The sequence below is a fragment of the Pinus tabuliformis genome, chromosome 7 (assembly GCF_031772625.1).
Source record: "Pinus tabuliformis cultivar Carrire ecotype Pingquan chromosome 7, CPIR1, whole genome shotgun sequence".
NCBI classification, from domain to species: domain Eukaryota; kingdom Viridiplantae; phylum Streptophyta; class Pinopsida; order Pinales; family Pinaceae; genus Pinus; species Pinus tabuliformis.
In genome coordinates this window covers 60,891,277-60,912,559 of record NC_142293.1, presented here as the reverse complement: position 1 = coordinate 60,912,559, position 21,283 = coordinate 60,891,277, and the positions used below count along the sequence as shown (strand labels likewise).

Here is a 21,283-nt window from a genome sequence, read left to right as displayed (position 1 = left end):
TTACCTTTGTGAGCTACTTTATGAAAGCCATTTGTTTCTTTCATTATGTTAGGTTTGCTTTTGTTCTCTGCTTTACTGAGAGGACAGTCTCTCAGAAGGTGTCTGTGTTCATGGAATTTTCGAAATCTAAATGGAATATGCTCATAGTCAACTGTCTGCACCCATTCCTCATCATATACCTCTAGTATGACCTCGTCCGGAAGTGCTCCAGATAGGTCCATTTCTACACAAATCCTAGCAAAGGAGGTATATTTTCCCCTTCTTGTGGCTTCAGAAGTTTTAACATACCTCCCTAATTTATTTCCTATGGCTGTTAGTGATTCTATTTGCCAATAATCCAGAGGTAGTGAATAGATTCTTATCCAAACCGGGACTGAGGTAAAGGTTTCCCGCTCCGGCACAAGGTTCATCGTCCACGGCCTCATGTAGAGCCCTGCTGCTGCGTAGAAGTAGGGCCCGCCTTTAAACACTCTGTCTTTGTCCTCAATGTTAGCAAACACTGCAATGAAAAAACCCTTGGATCCTAGATGAAGATCAATGCTTCCTTTAGGCTTCCAGTGGTATTTGATCCATGTTTTTAGAGCTTTTTCGGTGGGCCATAGTCCCATGAACTTGCATATGATTGCATAAGTCTGCATGTGCTCCCTATAGGCCTGCAGCTCTAGGTTATTTAAGATTACTTTGGGAGTGATTTTAGCTTTGGGCTTGCATGGTCCCTTTTGTTTCTTGTCTTTTGTTCCTTGTTTTTTGTCATTTTCCTCTTTGTCTTTTGCACCAACATTCTTCTTCTCCTTATTACTTTCTGTTTCCTCTTCCCTATTTTTTCCTCCTTCCATCGTTTTACCTCTGCCTGATTTTGGAGGGGCCTTACTCTTGTTAACCACTACCTCACTGTAGGATGGAGTGGAGCTCCCTCCTTTGTCCCCATCCATGGCGAAAATCCTGTGCAAAAACCCTCAGTCTTGGTTCTCCGCTCTTCCGCTCCTGCCTCTTCCGTCGATCGGTTCTCAAACTAGCCACTGCTTTCAATAGTAGGGATATTTAACTAGCTACAATGCCTACAAATACCCACAAAGATTTGTTCAACATGGTTCTGTGTGTTGCTCATAAACCCTACCAATATCTTCAAAACATTGAATCGAAAGTAAGTGATAGTTTGGCTATGGAGAGCACAGGAAATGGTGGCTTTCACGCCATAGTCGTCCCGCTGCCGGGGCAAGGACATATCAATCCTATGATGCAGCTCGCAAAGAAGCTCACCTCCATGGGAATTTCCATTACATTTTTCCTCACAAACTCATGGCATCAAATCATCCTGACGCCCATTTCGGGTACGGTGTGGATGCATTCTCCCACGCTCGAAATCTTGGCCTCAACATTCGGTGGTGGCTATACCCGATTGCGTGCCGAGCGAGTTCGAGAGATGGAGTAAGATCCAACACTTCTATCGGTCATTGGGTAACATGGAAGGCCCTGTGGAGGAGCTCATCCACGACCTTCATCGGCAACCCAATGTAACGCCCGCCTCCTGCATCGTGGTCGACACTTGCCTCGCATGGGCAGTGCCTCTAGCCAAGAAGCTTAGCCTGCTATCCATTTCTTTCTGGACGCATAGTATCTCAATGTTTTCCATCCTTTACCATTCTGAATTAGGTGATCATTTCCTTTCTACAAGGAACTTTCCCTTCAAACCCTTATCGACCCATCATTTCTATTCTCTTCTGAATATTGTATTGATTTGTTCTTCCTGTTGCTGTGCAATCCACTGTAAGGTGGGATCGGTAGTTCACGTTCCACGTGGAATCTCCAGACACGCTGCAGATCTTATGTCGTTTTTGAAACCAGGTGTAGACCCTGCAAATGCTAGCGCTGTTGTTCAGTGTTTAGAAGGAGCCAGAGAAGCAGATTCGGTAGTAGTCAATTCCTTCCAAGCGTTAGAACGCCATGTAGTGGAGGCTTTGTTGGAGAAATTGCAGGTATACTGTATTGGCCCATTGCTGCCTTTGGCCTACCTCGATTACTCAGTCTCTCGCGAGTTCGTTGTAGGGACGAGCTCGCGGGTAGAGATCGACTGCACAAAGTGGTTGGACGACCAGCGTCTTAAGTCCGTGATATATGTTTCGTTTGGCAGTTTAATCCCCGTATCAGTAAACCATGTACATGAAATAGCAATGGGTTTGAAGGAGAGCGGTTACTGTTTTATGTGGGTGCTCCGACATCCCGGCTCGGAGGTCACCGAAGTCCCGGCCATGCTGCGAGACGGCTTTCTGAACGAAACAAAAGAGCGAGGAGTGGTTGTTTCATGGTGCTCACAGCGGAAAGTGCTCAATCATCTCTCCATCGGCGGGTTTTTGAGCCACTGCGGGTGGAACTCCATTTTAGAGAGCATCTCGTTGGGCATTCCCCTACTGGGATTCCCTCTAGGGAATGACCAATACACTAACTGTAAACTCTTAGCCGATGAATGGAAGATTGGACTGAGATTGAAGAGCAACTGTAATGATGAAAAGGTTATAATTGGGAGGGAAGAAATAGCGCAAAAAGTGAGGAGATTGATGGAAGGGGAGGAGCTAAGGAGGGCGGCAGAGAGACTAAGAGATGTTGTAGAGATGGAAGTAAAGAAAGGAGGAACTTCCAACAAAAATCTGGAAATTGTTGCAAATGGGTTGAAGGCCAAACTCAGGTGACCGACACTATTGTTAGATCTGAATATTGATTTTCTAAATTTTCATCTTTGCCTAAAATTCATGACATCTTGAAGTGTTAATCGTCTTTCTTCTTTATAATTTGGTTTTTGTTGAAAGGCTAATCATATTACTGCTTTATAGTCTCGTTTTGTTGAATTCTGCTGCAATTGAATAAGTTTCATGGTTGAGGGAGTCAGATTCATTAATTGTAAAATAGATATACACATCAGATTAATTAATTGTAAAATAGATATTTAAATTATTTGATATATTTTAATTGTAATAATTCTACACTATAATGAAGAGATATATTTATTTTAAAATAATAACATAGGATTTGATATTTAAATATATATGGGTTAATTAATAATTAATGAAAAATGTGCGTATGAAGTAGCTTAAGTGGCAGTGGCCGTGGAAATGAAGTCTTACTGAACGGGAAGTCTTAGGTTCAAATCTTGGGCTACCCTCCAACCCTAGGGGGTGAATAATGAACATGTAAACACCAAAATCAGAGGGTCCTACCAAACATACAAAAAAATAAAAAATAATGAAAAATAAAGAATACTAAGGAGATGTTAGGTAATGTTACTTTAAAATAAATTAAAAATATATGTAGGTTAATTAATGAAAAATAAAGAATAACATTGAAAATGTTGCTTAATTAAACTTTTTAGCAAAAAGAACATATATACAATATTATTGTTAATAACAAAAAGGAAGAAAAATCAAGAAAAAAAAAGTATAAAGTTAGTTTAGGGAGGTACCAAAAAATTAAAACTTAAGTTAAGATATGTTTCATCTTCAAATAATTTTAATTTGTAACCTATAGAAATCAAATGAGATTATTTGTTTGTAAAAAGTTTTCCCTTGGTTCAAATTGGGACAATAAACTCAATATACTGTAAATGTTACCAACAACTCATTCCCCACTCCAATTAGATTAGGTGTGTGTAATGTAAAAAGTCATATAAGATTATTTGTAAAAACATGAAACTAATAAATCACAATTCAACTCTTATTACAAGTGAAATTGGAGTACTTACAAAATTAAAATGTCACTTGATAAAATTAAGTTGGTGTGAGGTAAATTTATCATAGTAAAAATTAAATTGCTATGTGAAAAAATCAAGTTGGTGTGAGGTAAATTTTATCATAGTAAAAAATAATTAATATTTCAAATATATAAATTAAGTAAATTGATATTATAGTTAAAAATGTTTTGTGTGAGTTAAATTTTCTCAAATGAAAAAAATAAAAGTATTTCTAATGTATAAACCAATATAGATCTTACCAATGGTTCTATATTGTTAGAGATAAAAAAATAATATGAGATAAATAATGAAAACAATCACACAACAACAATACACATAAACCATGCACAATGATTTACTCTAAAAAAACCAAAACTAAAGAAAAAACATCTAATAATAGACCTATTATAATCTTATGGCTTAAAAACAACCCAGCATACCAACATTTTGACTTAACCAAGTGAACCCTCCACTTAACTCATACACATTAAAATAAAGAATCTTCAAATTTTTTAAAAACTTCACCATATATAATCTATAGTCTCTAATACCATGAGCATGAAAACTATGTGCCCACAAATGCTACCACAACGTTTTCACCCAGTCAATGCACAACTTTATTAAACCATATTACTTCTTTATTTTTCATAAACAATATGCACAAAAATATCACTATAAAATTAACAACTTTTTACCTAATCAAATTTACCCTAACACACCGCTATATTAAACCATATATTTTTTTATTTTTCATAAACATTGTGCCTCTTCGATTAGAAAATGTTAAACAAAAAACAATGGTCTCGTTTCTTTCCAAAATAAATAATATAAGATGTAGTCATACTGACAATAACGAAAGATGTCAAACGGATAAGCTTGGTTCGGATTGATAGCCATGCAAACCAAACTTCTCCACACGCATGGGGACGTACTTATCACAAAAAAAGAAATTGACCCCTTGTTAACAAGGGGAGTGTCGTGACACTCCATTGGAATAAACATGGTTTTCATATTCAATACGTCGGGATGACGCGCCATTCGGGTAAACATTGTTTTCATATTCAATACGGTAATGCGAATACTAACGTATTTGAGTATGTTTGACTATTATTTAAAAATTTAATCATCTGTTTTGAGTGACATTGGTTTAAAAAATTATTTTATTATTATTATTATTTTTATATATATTTTATTTTATTATTGTTAAAAAGATATATAAATATATTTAGTTTATAAGTTATTAAATATATTTTTAATGTTACGGGGCAATCATTGAATTTGACTTTAAACTTTAGTTAGATTATTTCAATTAATTATTAATTTACATTGATGTAAAAAAAACAAAAAAGAATTAAGAAAAAAAATGAAAATATATAGAAGAGATTTTGAAATATATATATATATATATATATATATATAAAAAGAGAAATTAAGAAAACAAGGCAAAGAGGGTATTATGATTAAGCGATAATGTAATTGTTAGACATTTTTGTTAAATATATAAATGGAAAGTTAAGAACTAGAAAGTATTATTATTAAGTATCTTGCAAGATATGTTTGAGATATTTCTTGATAATTTTGAAATATAAATTTTAAATATCCAATTTACACAATTTAAATATTAAATTCATTTATGTATTAAAAAATACATTCTAAATAATTGAAATTTATAATTTCAGTTAAAATTATATTATCCAATTACACCCCGATCGGGGTGAGAGCTAATGAAAGGGCATCAGTGGGATCTGTGAAATGGTGAGAGTAGTTATGAGATATGATGGTGGGTGGTCGGATGAAAGCCCTCATTCATACCTTTATATGTGTAAGGTGGCAAGGAACGATATCATAATTCAAGTGTGGTGTCGACTTCAACCAGAAGGAACGCCTTCTATGGCCTCATGCTGCTAAAACCTGTATTTTTGAAACCTTAATGATGATTGTGAAAGGAATTCTCCAGCCTTGCAACTGAGGTGCTGACGACATCGCCTTCCAACCTGTAAGCGGTTGTTGCGGGTATGTCCATTTCATTTGCTCTAAGCACACTCTTATCCCTGTGTTCAAATGATATTTCTCAATTCTTCATATGAATGTTTCTATGATGGCAACATGGGACAGTCATGAAGCCTCATACGAATTATGTGAGGCAAGATATTCTTATTTTGATAAGTAGTCTGAGTACTGTCGAGTTCTCTCTATTTATTACAACATTCTCCTTTCATTGATGTCTATTTATTCTTGCAATGAACATGGGGTTTTGGTTTGTGTCTATTGTGTAAGGATTTTTTCTCAATTTGTAATCTCTGTCGTAAACCATCTTCCTAGTTTGATATGGGGAAATTTAGAGAGGAAAACCCTCGAGTTGATACTCGTTCCTGTCTGATGCAGCCCAGGCCTCTCCCAGGCCACAATTACCAGGATCTCTGACAACCAAACATATAAAAGCTTGGTTCATTTCGATTTATAAAATTCATGCTTAGCACTCTTCAATAAACTCTTAAAAGAAACATATAGCAAATGGACTTGCGCACATATTTAGAACTGAACACGCGCATACATATCCATATATTCACTTATGACCTGCACATATGATTTTACCATGGCTGTTTGCGTATCTAAATTGATATGCCCGACAGTTATCAAACCGCGCCATTTACGCATCATGATATGCAGATATATATATATATATGTCGCACCGGAATTGGATATATTTATATCGCTCCTCCAACCTTCTACGCAACCGGAGTTATACAACTATAGCAGTCCCATTATATAACTATTGCAATCTTGAATTAAATCTTTAATAGCTATAACGCCCATTCACTTGCCACGCTGGTCGAAACAGCAATTAGCTCCCACTTTTAAACGACGCCCTTTGAATCAAACCTGCGCAGACATTAGCTATATCCGCAGGCAGTTCTCCCTCCAATCGACGTTATATAACTCTTCTTGCCGCAAGCGAAGTTATATGTATATAACAGCTGGATTTTCTTTATCATCGGTGCTGGTTACAAGTAGAATTCCATGCGTATTCACTATAGATGTCTGTTTTTACCTATGCACATTCTCCTCACAACCGAAGTTAGATATTAATGGCACAACCAACGATTGAATGGCTCCGGTCCTTATTATACTATTCACCACATAGCATACAGCTCCGCACAACAGGTCTGGCGATCCATATATTACCGCATGAATGCAAACGGAAGTCCTTGGTCACGAACTCATGACCCTGCGTAGGAGTAAAGTTCAAGGCGATGCTCGCATCGCATGGAAACCAAGCATAACAACAGGGAACTGCGCTTAAAAAAACTATATCCACCATATAGTCAAAGAACAAAGAACTGTCATCGGATTTTAATGAACTCAATTTAGAATGCACAGTCAAATAATTAAGCGGAGAATTAAAAAGGCCATTCACGCCTTCCAATCAACCATTGGATTCCGCAGTGCCATTTAATAAAAATTACAAGAGTTATATATGCACCGCAGTAAATAAACATCAAGGCAAGATAACCACGAATACACAGTATTCATGCGTTGGGAATTAGAATCATCCGATGTCCATACAAGTCGAATTCAACATGATCATAATTACATAAACCAAGCATACACACAGAATTTTACATTCATGGCCAGATATGCAAATCTATGGCCCTTTTACAACTGCCCGAAGGCTCCCAAGGAGAATCTTCCTTACCTCTCACAGTCACTCCTCACACTTCTCTCAATGCCTTTGAGGCTTCTTAATTTATTAACTTAGCATGATATAAAAATCACTCAACTAAAGCTCATGAAATGCATACATATGGCAAAAGCATCTTTTTAGCTTTATTCTGTCTTTTTCCTATTCTAAAATAGAAAAGCTATCCTTATCTCTTAAAGATCCACATCCACTCCTTGATGCCTAAAAGCTCTCCTAGTTTTATTTATTTTGAGAATATCTAATTACTTTTGGAATTTAGGAAACTAATGCATGACCCTATGTCTATTATTTACAATAATTTCCCTTTGTGCTGGATGCTCCCGCATCATACTCCCAAGGTAGAAAAATTTTCATGATCTCCTGATCATGTGTTCAGCTCCATGTTTTCCTGGATCCCATATCTTGTGTTGTAACTTTGCACTTGCCGCTGCTTCTGTCTGTTCTTCTCCAGGTTTCCATATCTTATGCTGCCTTGCTCCGCTTGCTGTACTCTTGCAATCTTCTGTTGTCTTCCTCTTGCTGCTTCTGCTACTTCTCTTCTTTGTTGATGTCTTTTTCTGAGACACTTTCAGCATGATTCTTCTGATTAATTCAATTTCCTTGTCCAATAAATCTTCAAGCTGCTGATTTCTTGCTTCTATGCTGGTCTCTGTTCTGACTGCCACCCGATCATCCACCCTCTCTTGTCTTCTGGAACAAAGAACTTCTTTCCCCTTTAATTGACTGTTCAGCTGAGTCAAATGTCTCTCAGCACCGACAACAATTCCTGCATTCACAAAACACATGTTAAAGCAAAAATCATAAGGCATCAGTGCCTTACTTCCCTCTGCCAGTATCTCAGTATGCTGTTTCATCCCAATAAGCACATTAGTATGCTGATTTGCCTTCACCATGAGACTGTTAGCTAGTCCTTCCTTCTTACCATCTTCAGCTTTATGATTGTCATTCATAAAGAGTCTCTTCCCTTGTTTCTCCATCCAATCAGTCCTCTGTCTCTCCAACTCTCTTCTCTGGAGATCTAGTTTCCTATACAATTCAACAACTTCATTAGGAGTAGACCTTGGAAATTTCACATGATTTTCTATACCTCCACTAGTTTTTGACCATTCATCAGCTGGTCCTTCTCTTTCTGCCTCAACATCCTGATTAGACGCCTTCTTCTCCACCTGTTTCTGAGATCTTGCTAACTCATTATCGATCTGAACAGCTTTCAGGTTCAACTCTTCTTGCACAAACTCTAAAGCTTGTTTATCTTCCTATTCTGTACCTGTAAACATGCACAACTCATTAGTTTTTAAATCATGAGACTTTTCAGTCTTGATTGCTTTCTTCAACATTTTCCTTTTAATATATCTGCATGTGGGAATTTCAAACTCTAACTCTGGCGCAAGAACTCTAAGTCCCTTTTTCAACAAGGCAATCATAATTTGCTTCAACCTTCTCTGCAACTGTCGCCAAATCACTCTCTTTCCCTTCAGTGGAAAGATCCATTTTCCTTTTTGATCTTTCTGCTCTTGTAGCCATTCTTCCAGTACCTGCAATTGTGCCTTCATTACTGCAATCTCTCTTTCTTGAACTCCTGCAGTCATCTCATTTCTTTGCCTTTCACCTGCAAACATCCACAAATTGTCAGATTTAAAAATATGTGACCCTTTGGTCTTACTTGAAGTTTCAGTCTTCAAGCCTTCATCTTCACTATCTCCCAGAAATTCTCCTTGTTCTGGTTCACAAATGTATTCTTCAACTTCCTCTGGACTTATCTTCTTGCCATTTACCTTGGCATCCTCTCTCTTATGTCCTCTACCGTGGCTTTTTCCTGAACCTCTGCTATGACTATCAGTAGTCATCTTATCCTTCGCCATGAGTTCCTCACATATGCGTTGCATGAAGCCTCTGCCACAGCAACCTCTCTTGCTGCCACTTACCTCACCAATCCTTCCCTTCGGATCTGGTCTTTTGGTAATCATTGGTCCTCTGCTGGAACCTTTCGAGCATTCTCCACTGCTCTTTCAGGCTTCTCTTATCTGCAACTTTCTTCAACCTCTGTTGATTCTCCTCTGCAACAAGCCTCTGCAACAGCTAGTCCTCCTAGCTGCAATCTTACCTCACTAAGCTCTCCTCACTTAGTCTTTTGGTAAGCACAGTCCTTTGTCTGGAACCTTCTCCTGAGCAACACCTTTGCTCCCTCTAGGATTTTGCAATCTCCTCCTAAAAACACTTCAGTCGTCTTCTCTATCCAATTCCTTATTGGATTCTTCAGGTTCACTGCCACCTCTCTCTGCAACCATAAACTTCAATTCATAAATTTCAAATCAGAAAATTATCTCACCTCTTAAGACCTTGCATGATCTTGTCTTTTGTCTTCTTCTGCAATCCTGCTCACTTGTGGAGTTTGCATATCAAATTTAAAAACCATTCAACACACTTCAGTTCTCAAAAAAACAAATATCTTCAGCTGAGCATTCTAGCTCTGATACCACCTGATGCAGCCCAGGCCTCTCCCAAGCCACAACTACCAGGATCTCTGACAACCAAACATATAAAAGCTTGGTTCATTTCGATTTATAAAATTCATGCTTAGCACTCTTCAATAAACTCTTAAAAGAAACATATAGCAAATGGACTTGCGCACATATTTAGAACTGAACACGCGCATACATATCCATATATTCACTTATGACCTGCACATATGATTTAACCATGGCTGTTTGCGTATCTAAATTGATATGCCCGACAGTTATCAAACCGCGCCATTTACGCATCATGATATGCAGATATATATATATGTCGCACCGGAATTGGATATATTTATATCGCTCCTCCAACCTTCTACGCAACCGGAGTTATACAACTATAGCAGTCCCATTATATAACTATTGCAATCTTGAATTAAATCTTTAATAGCTATAACGCCCGTTCACTTGCCACGCTGGTCGAAACAGCAATTAACTCCCACTTTCAAACGACGCCCTTCGAATCAAACCTGTGCAGACATTAGCTATATCCGCAGGCAGTTCTCCCTCCAATCGACGCTATATAACTCTTCTTGCCGCAAGCGAAGTTATATGTATATAACAGCTGGATTTTCTTTATCATCGGTGCTGGTTACAAGTAGAATTCCATGCGTATTCACTACAGATGTCTGTTTTTACCTATGCACATTCTCCTCACAACCGAAGTTAGATATTAATGGCACAACCAATGATTGAATGGCTCCAGTCCTTATTATACTATTCACCACATAGCATACAGCTCCGCACAACGGGTCTGGCGATCCATATATTACCGCATGAATGCAAACGGAAGTCCTTGGTCACGAACTCATGACCCTGCGTAGCAGTAAAGTTCAAGGCGATGCTCTCATCGCATGGAAACCAAGCAGAACAACAGGGAACTGCGCGTAAAAAAACTATATCCACCATATAGTCAAAGAACAAAGAACTGTCATCGGATTTTAATGAACTCAATTTAGAATGCACAGTCAAATAATTAAGTGGAGAATTAAAAGGCCATTCACGCCTTCCAATCAACCATTGGATTCCGCAGTGCCATTTAATAAAAATTACAAGAGTTATATATGCGCCGCAGTAAATAAACATCAAGGCAAGATAAGCACGAATACACCGTATTCATGCGTTGGGAATTAGAACCATCCGATGTCCATACAAGTCGAATTCAACATGATCATAATTACATAAACCAAGCATACACACAGAATTTTACATTCACGGCCATATATGCAAATCTATGGCCCTTTTACAACTGCCCGAAGGCTCCCAAGGAGAATCTTCCTTACCTCTCACACTAACTCCTCACACTTCTCTCAATGCCTTTGAGGCTTCTTAATTTATTAACTTAGCATGATCTAAAAATCACTCAACTAAAGCTCATGAAATGCATAGATATGGCAAAAGCATCCTTTTAGCTTTATTCTGTCTTTTTCCTATTCTAAAATAGAAAAGCTATCCTTATCTCTTAAAGATCCACATCCACTCCTTGATGCCTAAAAGCTCTCCTAGTTTTATTTATTTTGAGAATATCTAATTACTTTTGGAATTTAGGAAACTAATGCATGACCCTATGTCTATTATTTACAATAATTTCCCTTTGTGCTGGATGCTCCCGCATCATACTCCCAAGGTAGAAAAATTTTCATGATCTCCTGATCATGTGTTCAGCTCCATGTTTGCCTGGATCCCATATCTTGTGTTGTAACTTTGCACTTGCCGCTGCTTCTGTCTGTTCTTCTCCAGGTTTCCATATCTTATGCTGCCTTGCTCCGCTTGCTGTACTCTTGCAATCTTCTGTTGTCTTCCTCTTGCTGCTTCTGCTACTTCTCTTCTTTGCTGATGTCTTTTTCTGAGACACTTTCAGCATGATTCTTCTGATTAATTCAATTTCCTTGTCCAATAAATCTTCAAGCTGCTGATTTCTTGCTTCTATGCTGGTCTCTGTTCTGACTGCCACCCGATCATCCACCCTCTCTTGTCTTCTAGAACAAAGAACTTCTTTCCCCTTTAATTGACTGTTCAGCTGAGTCAAATGTCTCTCAGCACCGGCAACAATTCCTGCATTCACAAAACACATGTTAAAACAAAAATCATAAGGCATCAGTGCCTTACTTCCCTCTGCCAGTATCTCAGTATGCTGTTTCATCCCAATCAGCGCATCAGTATGCTGATTTGCCTTCACCATGAGACTGTTAGCTAGTCCTTCCTTCTTACCATCTTCAGCTTTATGATTGTCATTCATAAAGAGTCTCTTCCCTTGTTTCTCCATCCAATCAGTCCTCTGTCTCTCCAACTCTCTTCTCTGGAGATCTAGTTTCCTATACAATTCAACAACTTCATTAGGAGTAGACCTTGGAAATTTCACATGATTTTCTATACCTCCACTAGTTTTTGACCATTCATCAGCTGGTCCTTCTCTTTCTGCCTCAACATCCTGATTAGATGCCTTCTTCTCCATCTGTTTCTGAGATTGCTAACTCATTATCGATCTGAACAGCTTTCAGGTTCAACTCTTCTTGCACAAACTCTAAAGCTTGTTTATCTTCCTGTTCTGTACGTGCAAACATGCACAACTCATTAGTTTTTAAATCATGAGACTTTTCAGTCTTGACTGCTTTCTTCAACATTTTCCTTTTAATATATCTGCATGTGGGAATTTCAAACTCTAACTCTGGCGCAAGAACTCTGAGTCCCTTTTTCAACAAGGCAATCATAATTTGCTTCAACCTTCTCTGCAATTGTCGCCAAATCACTCTCTTTCCCTTCAGTGGAAAGATCCATTTTCCTTTTTGATCTTTCTGCTCTTGTAGCCATTCTTCCAGTACCTGCAATTGTGCCTTCATTACTGCAATCTCTCTTTCTCGAACTCCTGCAGTCATCTCATTTCTTTGCCTTTCACCTGCAAACATCCACAAATTGTCAGATTTAAAAATATGTGACCCTTTGGTCTTACTTGAAGTTTCAGTCTTCAAGCCTTCATCTTCACTATCTCCCAGAAATTCTCCTTGTTCTGGTTCACAAATGTATTCTTCAACTTCCTCTGGACTTATCTTCTTGCCATTTACCTTGGCATCCTCTCTCTTATGTCCTCTACCGTGGCATTTTCCTGAACCTCTGCTATGACTATCAGTAGTCATCTTCTCCTTCGCCATGAATTCCTCACATATGCGTTGCATGAAGCCTCTGCCACAACAACCTCTCTTGCTTCCACTTACCTCACCAATCCTTCCCTCCGGATCTGGTCTTTTGGTAATCATTGGTCCTCTGCTGGAACCTTTCGAGCATTCTCCACTGCTCTTTCAGGCTTCTCTTATCTACAACTTTCTTCAACCTCTGTTGATTCTCCTCTGCAACAAGCCTCTGCAACAGCTAGTCCTCCTAGCTACAATCTTACCTCACTAAGCTCTCCTCACTTAGTCTTTTGGTAAGCACGGTCCTTTGTCTGGAACCTTCTCCTGAGCAACACCTTTGCTCCCTCTAAGCTTTTGCAATCTCCTCCTAAAAACACTTCAGTCGTCTTCTCTATCCAATTCCTTATTGGATTCTTCAGGTTCACTTCCACCTCTCTCTGCAACCATAAACTTCAATTCATAAATTTCAAATCAGAAAATTATCTCACCTCTTAAGACCTTGCATGATCTTGTCTTCTGTCTTCTTCTGCAATCCTGCTCACTTGTGGAGTTTGCATATCAAATTTAAAAACCATTCAACACACTTCAGTTCTCAAAAAGACAAATATCTTCAGCTGAGCATTCTAGCTCTGATACCACCTGATGCAGCCCAGGCCTCTCCTAGGCCACAACTACCAGGATCTCTGACAACCAAACATATAAAAGCTTGGTTCATTTCGATTTATAAAATTCATGCTTAGCACTCTTCAATAAACTCTTAAAAGAAACATATAGCAAATGGACTTGCGCACATATTTAGAACTGAACACGCGCATACATATCCATATATTCACTTATGACCTGCACATATGATTTTACCATGGCTGTTTGCGTATCTAAATTGATATGCCCGACAGTTATCAAACCGCGCCATTTACGCATCATGATATATATATATATATATATATATCTGTCGCACCGGAATTGGATATATTTATATCGCTCCTCCAACCTTCTACGCAACCGGAGTTATACAACTATAGCAGTCCCATTATATAACTATTGCAATCTTGAATTAAATCTTTAATAGCTATAACGCTCGTTCACTTGCCACGCTGGTCGAAACAACAATTATTTCCCACTTTCAAACGACGCCCTTCGAATCAAACCTGCGTAGACATTAGCTATATCCACAGGCAGTTCTCCCTCCAATCGACGCTATATAACTCTTCTTGCCGCAAGCGAAGTTATATGTATATAACAGCTGGATTTTCTTTATCATCGGTGCTGGTTACAAGTAGAATTCCATGCGTATTCACTACAGATGTCTGTTTTTACCTATGCACATTCTCCTCACAACCGAAGTTAGATATTAATGGCACAACCAACGATTGAATGGCTCCGGTCCTTATTATACTATTCACCACATAGCATACAGCTCCGCACAACGGGTCTGGCGATCCATATATTACCGCATGAATGCAAACGGAAGTCCTTGGTCACGAACTCATGACCCTGCGTAGCATTAAAGTTCAAGGCGATGCTCTCATCGCATGGAAACCAAGCAGAACAACAGGGAACTGCGCGTAAAAAAACTATATCCACCATATAGTCAAAGAACAAAGAACTGTCATCGGATTTTAATGAACTCAATTTAGAATGCACAGTCAAATAATTAAGCGGAGAATTAAAAAGGCCATTCACGCCTTCCAATCAACCATTGGATTCCGCAGTGCCATTTAATAAAAATTACAAGAGTTATATATGCACCGTAGTAAATAAACATCAAGGCAAGATAACCACGAATACACAGTATTCATGCGTTGGGAATTAGAACCATCCGATGTCCATACAAGTCGAATTCAACATGATCATAATTACATAAACCAAGCATACACACAGAATTTTACATTCATGGCCAGATATGCAAATCTATGGCCCTTTTACAACTGCCCGAAGGCTCCCAAGGAGAATCTTCCTTACCTCTCACACTCACTCCTCACACTTCTCTCAATGCCTTTGAGGCTTCTTAATTTATTAACTTAGCATGATCTAAAAATCACTCAACTAAAGCTCATGAAATGCATACATATGGCAAAAGCATATTTTTAGCTTTATTCTGTCTTTTTCCTATTCTAAAATAGAAAAGCTATCCTTATCTCTTAAAGGTCCACATCCACTCCTTGATGCCTAAAAGCTCTCCTAGTTTTATTTATTTTGAGAATATCTAATTACTTTTGGAATTTAGGAAACTAATGCATGACCCTATGTCTATTATTTACAATAATTTCCCTTTGTGCTGGATGCTCCTGCATCACTGTCTCAAGTTTGTTCTGCGTACTGAGGGTAGATGTTGGTTGCCTGTATCGTCAAGGTTGGGTCAATTTCGTTAGGAATACTTTGTTTTATGGTTTTATTTCTTATTATCCTACTGTATTATGTTATTTCACTTTTACAGGACTACATTTCCCTCGAATTCGTAAGGCTACCACGCCAGTCCATCTCTCTGTGAGTCGGTCTCTAGTTCAAACGAGCTCTTGGGCGAAAGTGATTATGGTAACCATATATTTGTTTCTATTACGCCTGTGTGGTTTGTAGTATAGTCTCATGGTACGACCCTCCTCGAGCAGAGGGAACACAGGTTAGGGAGGCCAAGGTTGGAGCTGGAGTAGTGGACATGGACATAGTGGTCGGTAACCTCAACCACATTAGACCAAGGGTGAGGGATGCCAAAGTATCACATGATTAACACAGGGTGTCTCCCAGACCTATCAGGTCAACACACCTCGACATGTGCATCAGATGATTTGAGGGTGGGAGTTAAAATTAAAACAGCAAGCCGAAAACACTGATCTCGATATGGATGACTGACAGACCCTAGTCTAGGACCCAAGCCAGTCTAGAGGTCGGTATACCTAGTATCAGTAGACAATATATTTATATTGGATGATGAAAAACATTGTGGAAAACGCTTAGACGACCTCCTCTGTAGGCTCATCCAAGCCAGAAATAGAACTACAAAAAATTCATAGGGAATTTCAACTCATTCAACGTTAGATTCAATAAAAAATGCTCATCTCAATCACATCAAGAAGCACATCCCTTGCCTTCTTCAAACTAAACTGTTGGGATCCAGGGCAAAAGATCTGGTACCCATAGACTCATCTAATGAGTAATTAGATGATCTGCATAGTGAATTTTCTTAAATTTTGATATGTATAAAGGAGATGGTTAGCATGATTTGATGTTTTGTTATATATATATATAACTAATAGGAGAATTAAAGAAAATCATAGTTATATATTGCTGCTAGACAACTTCTGACTTTTTTTTTATTTTGGATGGCATATAATGCGGTCAAATGGCCAACAAGCTTGGTTTCCTAGTGGGCAGGTTGAGGCCATATAGTCCCAGTGTATATGGATGTAAAACTTGCCTGCTTTTTTTTAAATGGAATAGAAAGGAACTGCCAAGCTTACAAAAAATAAATTATATTATCCAATTACATTTAAAAAATAAAACACAAAAAAAAAAATAGAACATTTAATAATGAGATTTCTCCCTATTATTAACTTCGGGGAGCACAAAACAAGTATGACCAAAGCGTAAATGCTGTCTCAAAACGAGTATGACTAAATTGCACACGTGGTGTCAATAACTTGTGTGAGGAATGGACTAAAGGCATTGTTATGGGAATAATACATCCTAGGGTCTAGGTTGAGAACCCCAACAGATCGAAGGGCATACATTAACAAGAAGCAAGAAAACAAGTAGTCCTAATGCTTAAACTACTAAAGTAGGATTAAGAGATAGTACTGGTAGGTCCTACATTTGAGGATGTTCCCATAGGGTACAAACCCTCTACTTCCTCCAATGCTTCAAAACCTAAAACTCATTCAAGAAAAGCATATATACTAGTAGTAGTTCAAAGCATGTTCAAGATATAAATGCTAGATCATATAAGAATATAGGTATAAATCATGAAATCATGCATAATTAGATCATAACATGAGTTAAATCATAAAGATCATGACATCAGGAGCAAGAAAGAACTTCTTTATTGATGACTAAAATAGAATGTTGAAGAATACAACTTGATTCTACCACAGCTCCAAGTGAAACCTTCCTCTGGATCCGTCCAACCCAAGCGTCAACAATCCTTTTTCAAAAGCATACACATAGATGCCATATAAAAGAGATGGGCATCTCTATGAGGAAACAAGGGTTTCCTATAATTGAGAGTGCAGGAGGCACATGGATAAATCAGACTTGTTCAGGGACTAATTGGATATAATATCAATAACCTATCTTTCTCCTCCCTTTAGGTCTTCCCATGAGGTGTATTTATATCACCCCAAAACAATTTTTTCAGTTAGGATACAGTTAGGATACAGGCTCCTGTAGGTAGGCTTCTGGTCTAACCCATAAACCCCGCCCATAAAATAGGGATTTTATTTTTTTAAAATATTTTAAATGATATACATGGGTTGGGTATAGCTAGACTCGCATGTGCACGCGCAATTTTGAAGGGCTGAGTTATGTATGGAATTTAAAATAATGTTTTTTAATAAATGGACCAAGTCTAAAGGGAAAAGGCTTCCCAAGGCCATGACTCAGAACATCAAGTATATAAGAGCGATAAATGATGTTATAACAGATGCCCCCTAATATATGAGGTCAAAAGGGGTACATGATGACCAAAATGTATTAAGTGTATAGAAAGAATCATGCGAGGACTTGGGAGGAGATTACCAGATTCCAGCATGCTAAACCAATGGAAGAGATCAGAAAGAAATCTCATGTCTGAGGTGGACATATCCATGCTCAGAGATAATAAATCACATCCACATATCAATTGTAGAGAGGATCCAATATATATACAAGTACATAGGAAACTGAGAAATACATAGTGGATCATCTGATCATAGCCTCAAAAGTACAAATTAAGGCCACATCACAATATCACATATAAAAGAATTGATCAATGATGTTGAAGTAGATATTTGATCACTGATGTCAGATTGTTGATCCTCAAAAGTACCAAGTCAAAAATTGGAATAATGGTATTGTATGAAACTCGGGTGCCAACATATCGAATGTTGTTGTGATGAACTGAAACATATAAGATGGATGGTGTCACTGACAACAAACTAGAGGGATTCACAATTGAACCAAAAATGTTGATGCAACCTAACATCTTCACCGACTGCCATGGGTACATTTCTACACCATGGGAATAAATGAGTTGAAGTTGACCATGTGAGATATCATTTGATTACTGGTCATTGATGTATATCATTAACAAACATGAGACAACTCATCGATAATGATGATGAGAGTCAAGGAACCCGAGTACAATCTAACAAGTGTGAATAAATGAGTTGAAGTCGAACACTTGAGAGAATCTATACATGAGGAGACATTGTTGTATTCTCACTATGAATAGTGAAGGAGTCTGCCACTAATGAATATAAACCCTAAGGTACTGAAAAAGGACTCTAGATATTATTCTAGAGAAATGAGTTGGATTCTATGCAAAAAGATCTACTGGAAGGAAGGCATTAAGGCATCCCACATCAATCCAATGCGAGCATAACCCGCAGGCAAATAATTTGGAAGTAATAAGACGAAGAAAGATGAAGTAACAGTACCAAAGCACGTTTCCGCCATACACAAGATGTGGCTAGCGCGTGACAGAAACCCTCTAAACCAACCAATAATGAAAGCTGACACAAAGGCGAGGAATCCACCAATATAGTCAAATGGAAATCAAGGCACTGCCTAAATCCCTATGTGTGATAATGTAAGCTGAAATCAAACACAAGGGAAACCACGTAGTCAAAGACCCATGATATTGATCGATGTTGAGCACAAGGTCACCTATAAATGATGGAAATAGGATCAGGGTGCATCTATAGGCCTACTCTCAAAGAAATTTGTCGAAGTCGATAAGAGCGAACCCACCATCAAGAAGTCAACGAAGACCTTCTTAACCAGCACGAGCAAAGGACCAAACAGCTGATGTGATATTTAACATAACTCTAAAAAACCGGGTATGGCCAACTAAAAATGAATCAAGAGACACCATAGAAAGGCCAACTCAGGTTTACTTCCCTTGAACAAAAGCATGAATCAAATGTGAGTGTATGGCAACATATGATAACTTTGTATAAGTTTGTCATGGAGGAGGCATAAAAAACTCTCCATATGATTGGAAGAGATAACCAACTGGAGGAGTACTAACTTAATGAAAAGTCTATGGCTCTTCTAAGTCAAACTAAAGCCTATCCTGATGGAGGAAAGACTTGATTTGAGTGATTTGTTCAAGGGAGACACAACTAACTCTTGCTGCCATCAATTATGGAAGTAAAGTCTTGTTCCCGCTCTTTTTGGAATATATAATTTTGATGTATTTTCCATATTTGAAAAGCTTGAAAACGAATAAAAGAATTCCTATGGTACAGTGGACAGAACAAGTGTCCATATAGAGATGTGTTAGTTCCTGTGAGGGGAACATTCCTATGCTCAATGCAAGGTGACGAAACTGGTCAATGAAACTCAAAGGAATGTTCTTTCCAAGGGTATAAGGTGTCAAGTTGTAGAGGCTAAGTGATTGCAAGGTTGATTTTGCAGAAAGACATGGTCAAACAGCGACTTATACACGAGTCCAAGTGAATTTGGCTTAAGGCCGAAAGGTACAAATAGTCAACATGCAATGCAATAGTACAACTCAACATGTGGGAGCCTGTAAGTTATAAATCCAGAAAGATAGCGAAGAAGAAGGATAATGAAGCTTCACCGCAAAAGTCATAACGAGACTAAAGATGACTCCCGAGACTACTAAATCTTTGAATCTTGGGCAACATATGCTAGCAAGGATCTAACTAGGAAGCCCATGTAAAGGATGACTCTACCATCATGTCATGATTTTATAAGTTGGTGAGTGAAAATGGTTTAAGGATCATAACACAATGGGGTCGACCCTATGGAAACATATCGCAATATGGAGGCTATAATGCATAATGCAACAAAAAAAGTGATCTTCCCTAACTTACATGCGAGTGACGAAAGCAATACCTGCCATGATGGGCTAGTGATCATGGAGTCGAAGTGGTAGAAAAATCTCAAAGTATTCAATTTAACCTGAAAGACAACCTATCCCAGCACTCAAAGCCAAAAGGTCACAAAGTTTTAAAAATTCAAAACAAAACATAAACTTTGCAAAAGTGGGTTTTTAAAAGTTTTTGAAATTACAAGTTATAAATAGACCTTTTGACTCACCAAGGCTCATTGTGTGTTTTATACAATTGAGTGCAAGAGCTCTGGATAAAAAATTGACAACCACAATCCACCCAATTTCTCAGCCAGAACAACCACCAAACTTCCAGGTAATCCCATAATTCAATTTCTCAATGAATTTTTGTATGTTTCAAGTATTTTCTCAATAATTTCACCATAAAAAAATTGTTTTTAGATTTTTACTCTGCCCATACGCGGGTTGGGTATATCGAATTCACATATTAGTAAGCCTTATACGTGACTGTGTATGAAGTGAACCCGCCTGTGCGCAATGGAAAAATTTAAATCATGGATGAAAATGGATGAAAATGCTTGAAACTGTAGAATGAAAATCACCTGGAAGGAAAGAGAGCACAGTGCAATAGATAATGAAGTGATGAATGATCCATTAGCATTGGATGCACTGAGAGGATGTGGATTATTGAAAATGTTCAAAATGCCAAATATGAAAACCAACACAAGGTTGCTAGAAATGCTCGTTCATTACTAGGATCCAAAAGAAGTTGCGTTTATGATTGATTAGATGCCCTTGCGCATTGAATTAGAATACATCTACTTCATTAGTGGACTTTCTCGAAGAGGAGAGCTAGTCAATTTGCAAGGAAAGGCTCGAGGAAGCCTTAGCGTCGATGATTACATTCATATTTACTGCCCCGGAAGCAATGAGAAGGTAGGGACATAGATCCCAATCAAGAATGTGGAGAGTTTGCCTCTAATGATTCTCCTTTCTACCATTGTAAGGGTAGTAGGATTAGCCTCATTGCACCAAGCTTCACATGTAACAATAAGATTGGCCATCGATTACCTCACCACATTTTTTGATTAAGCGACAATGTAATTGTTATACCTTTTTGCTAAATATATAAATGGAAGGCTAATAACTAGAAAATATTATTATTAAGCATCTTGCAAGATATGTTTGAAATATTTCTTGATAATT

At 38.0% G+C, this 21,283-nt stretch overlaps 1 pseudogene; it reads left to right on the top strand.

The window, feature by feature from the left end:
• Positions 1 to 1,162: 1,162 nt before the first annotated feature.
• LOC149245202 (UDP-glycosyltransferase 86A1-like) lies at positions 1,163 to 2,687 on the top strand (annotated as a pseudogene).
• The last annotated feature ends 18,596 nt before the right edge of the window (positions 2,688 to 21,283 follow it).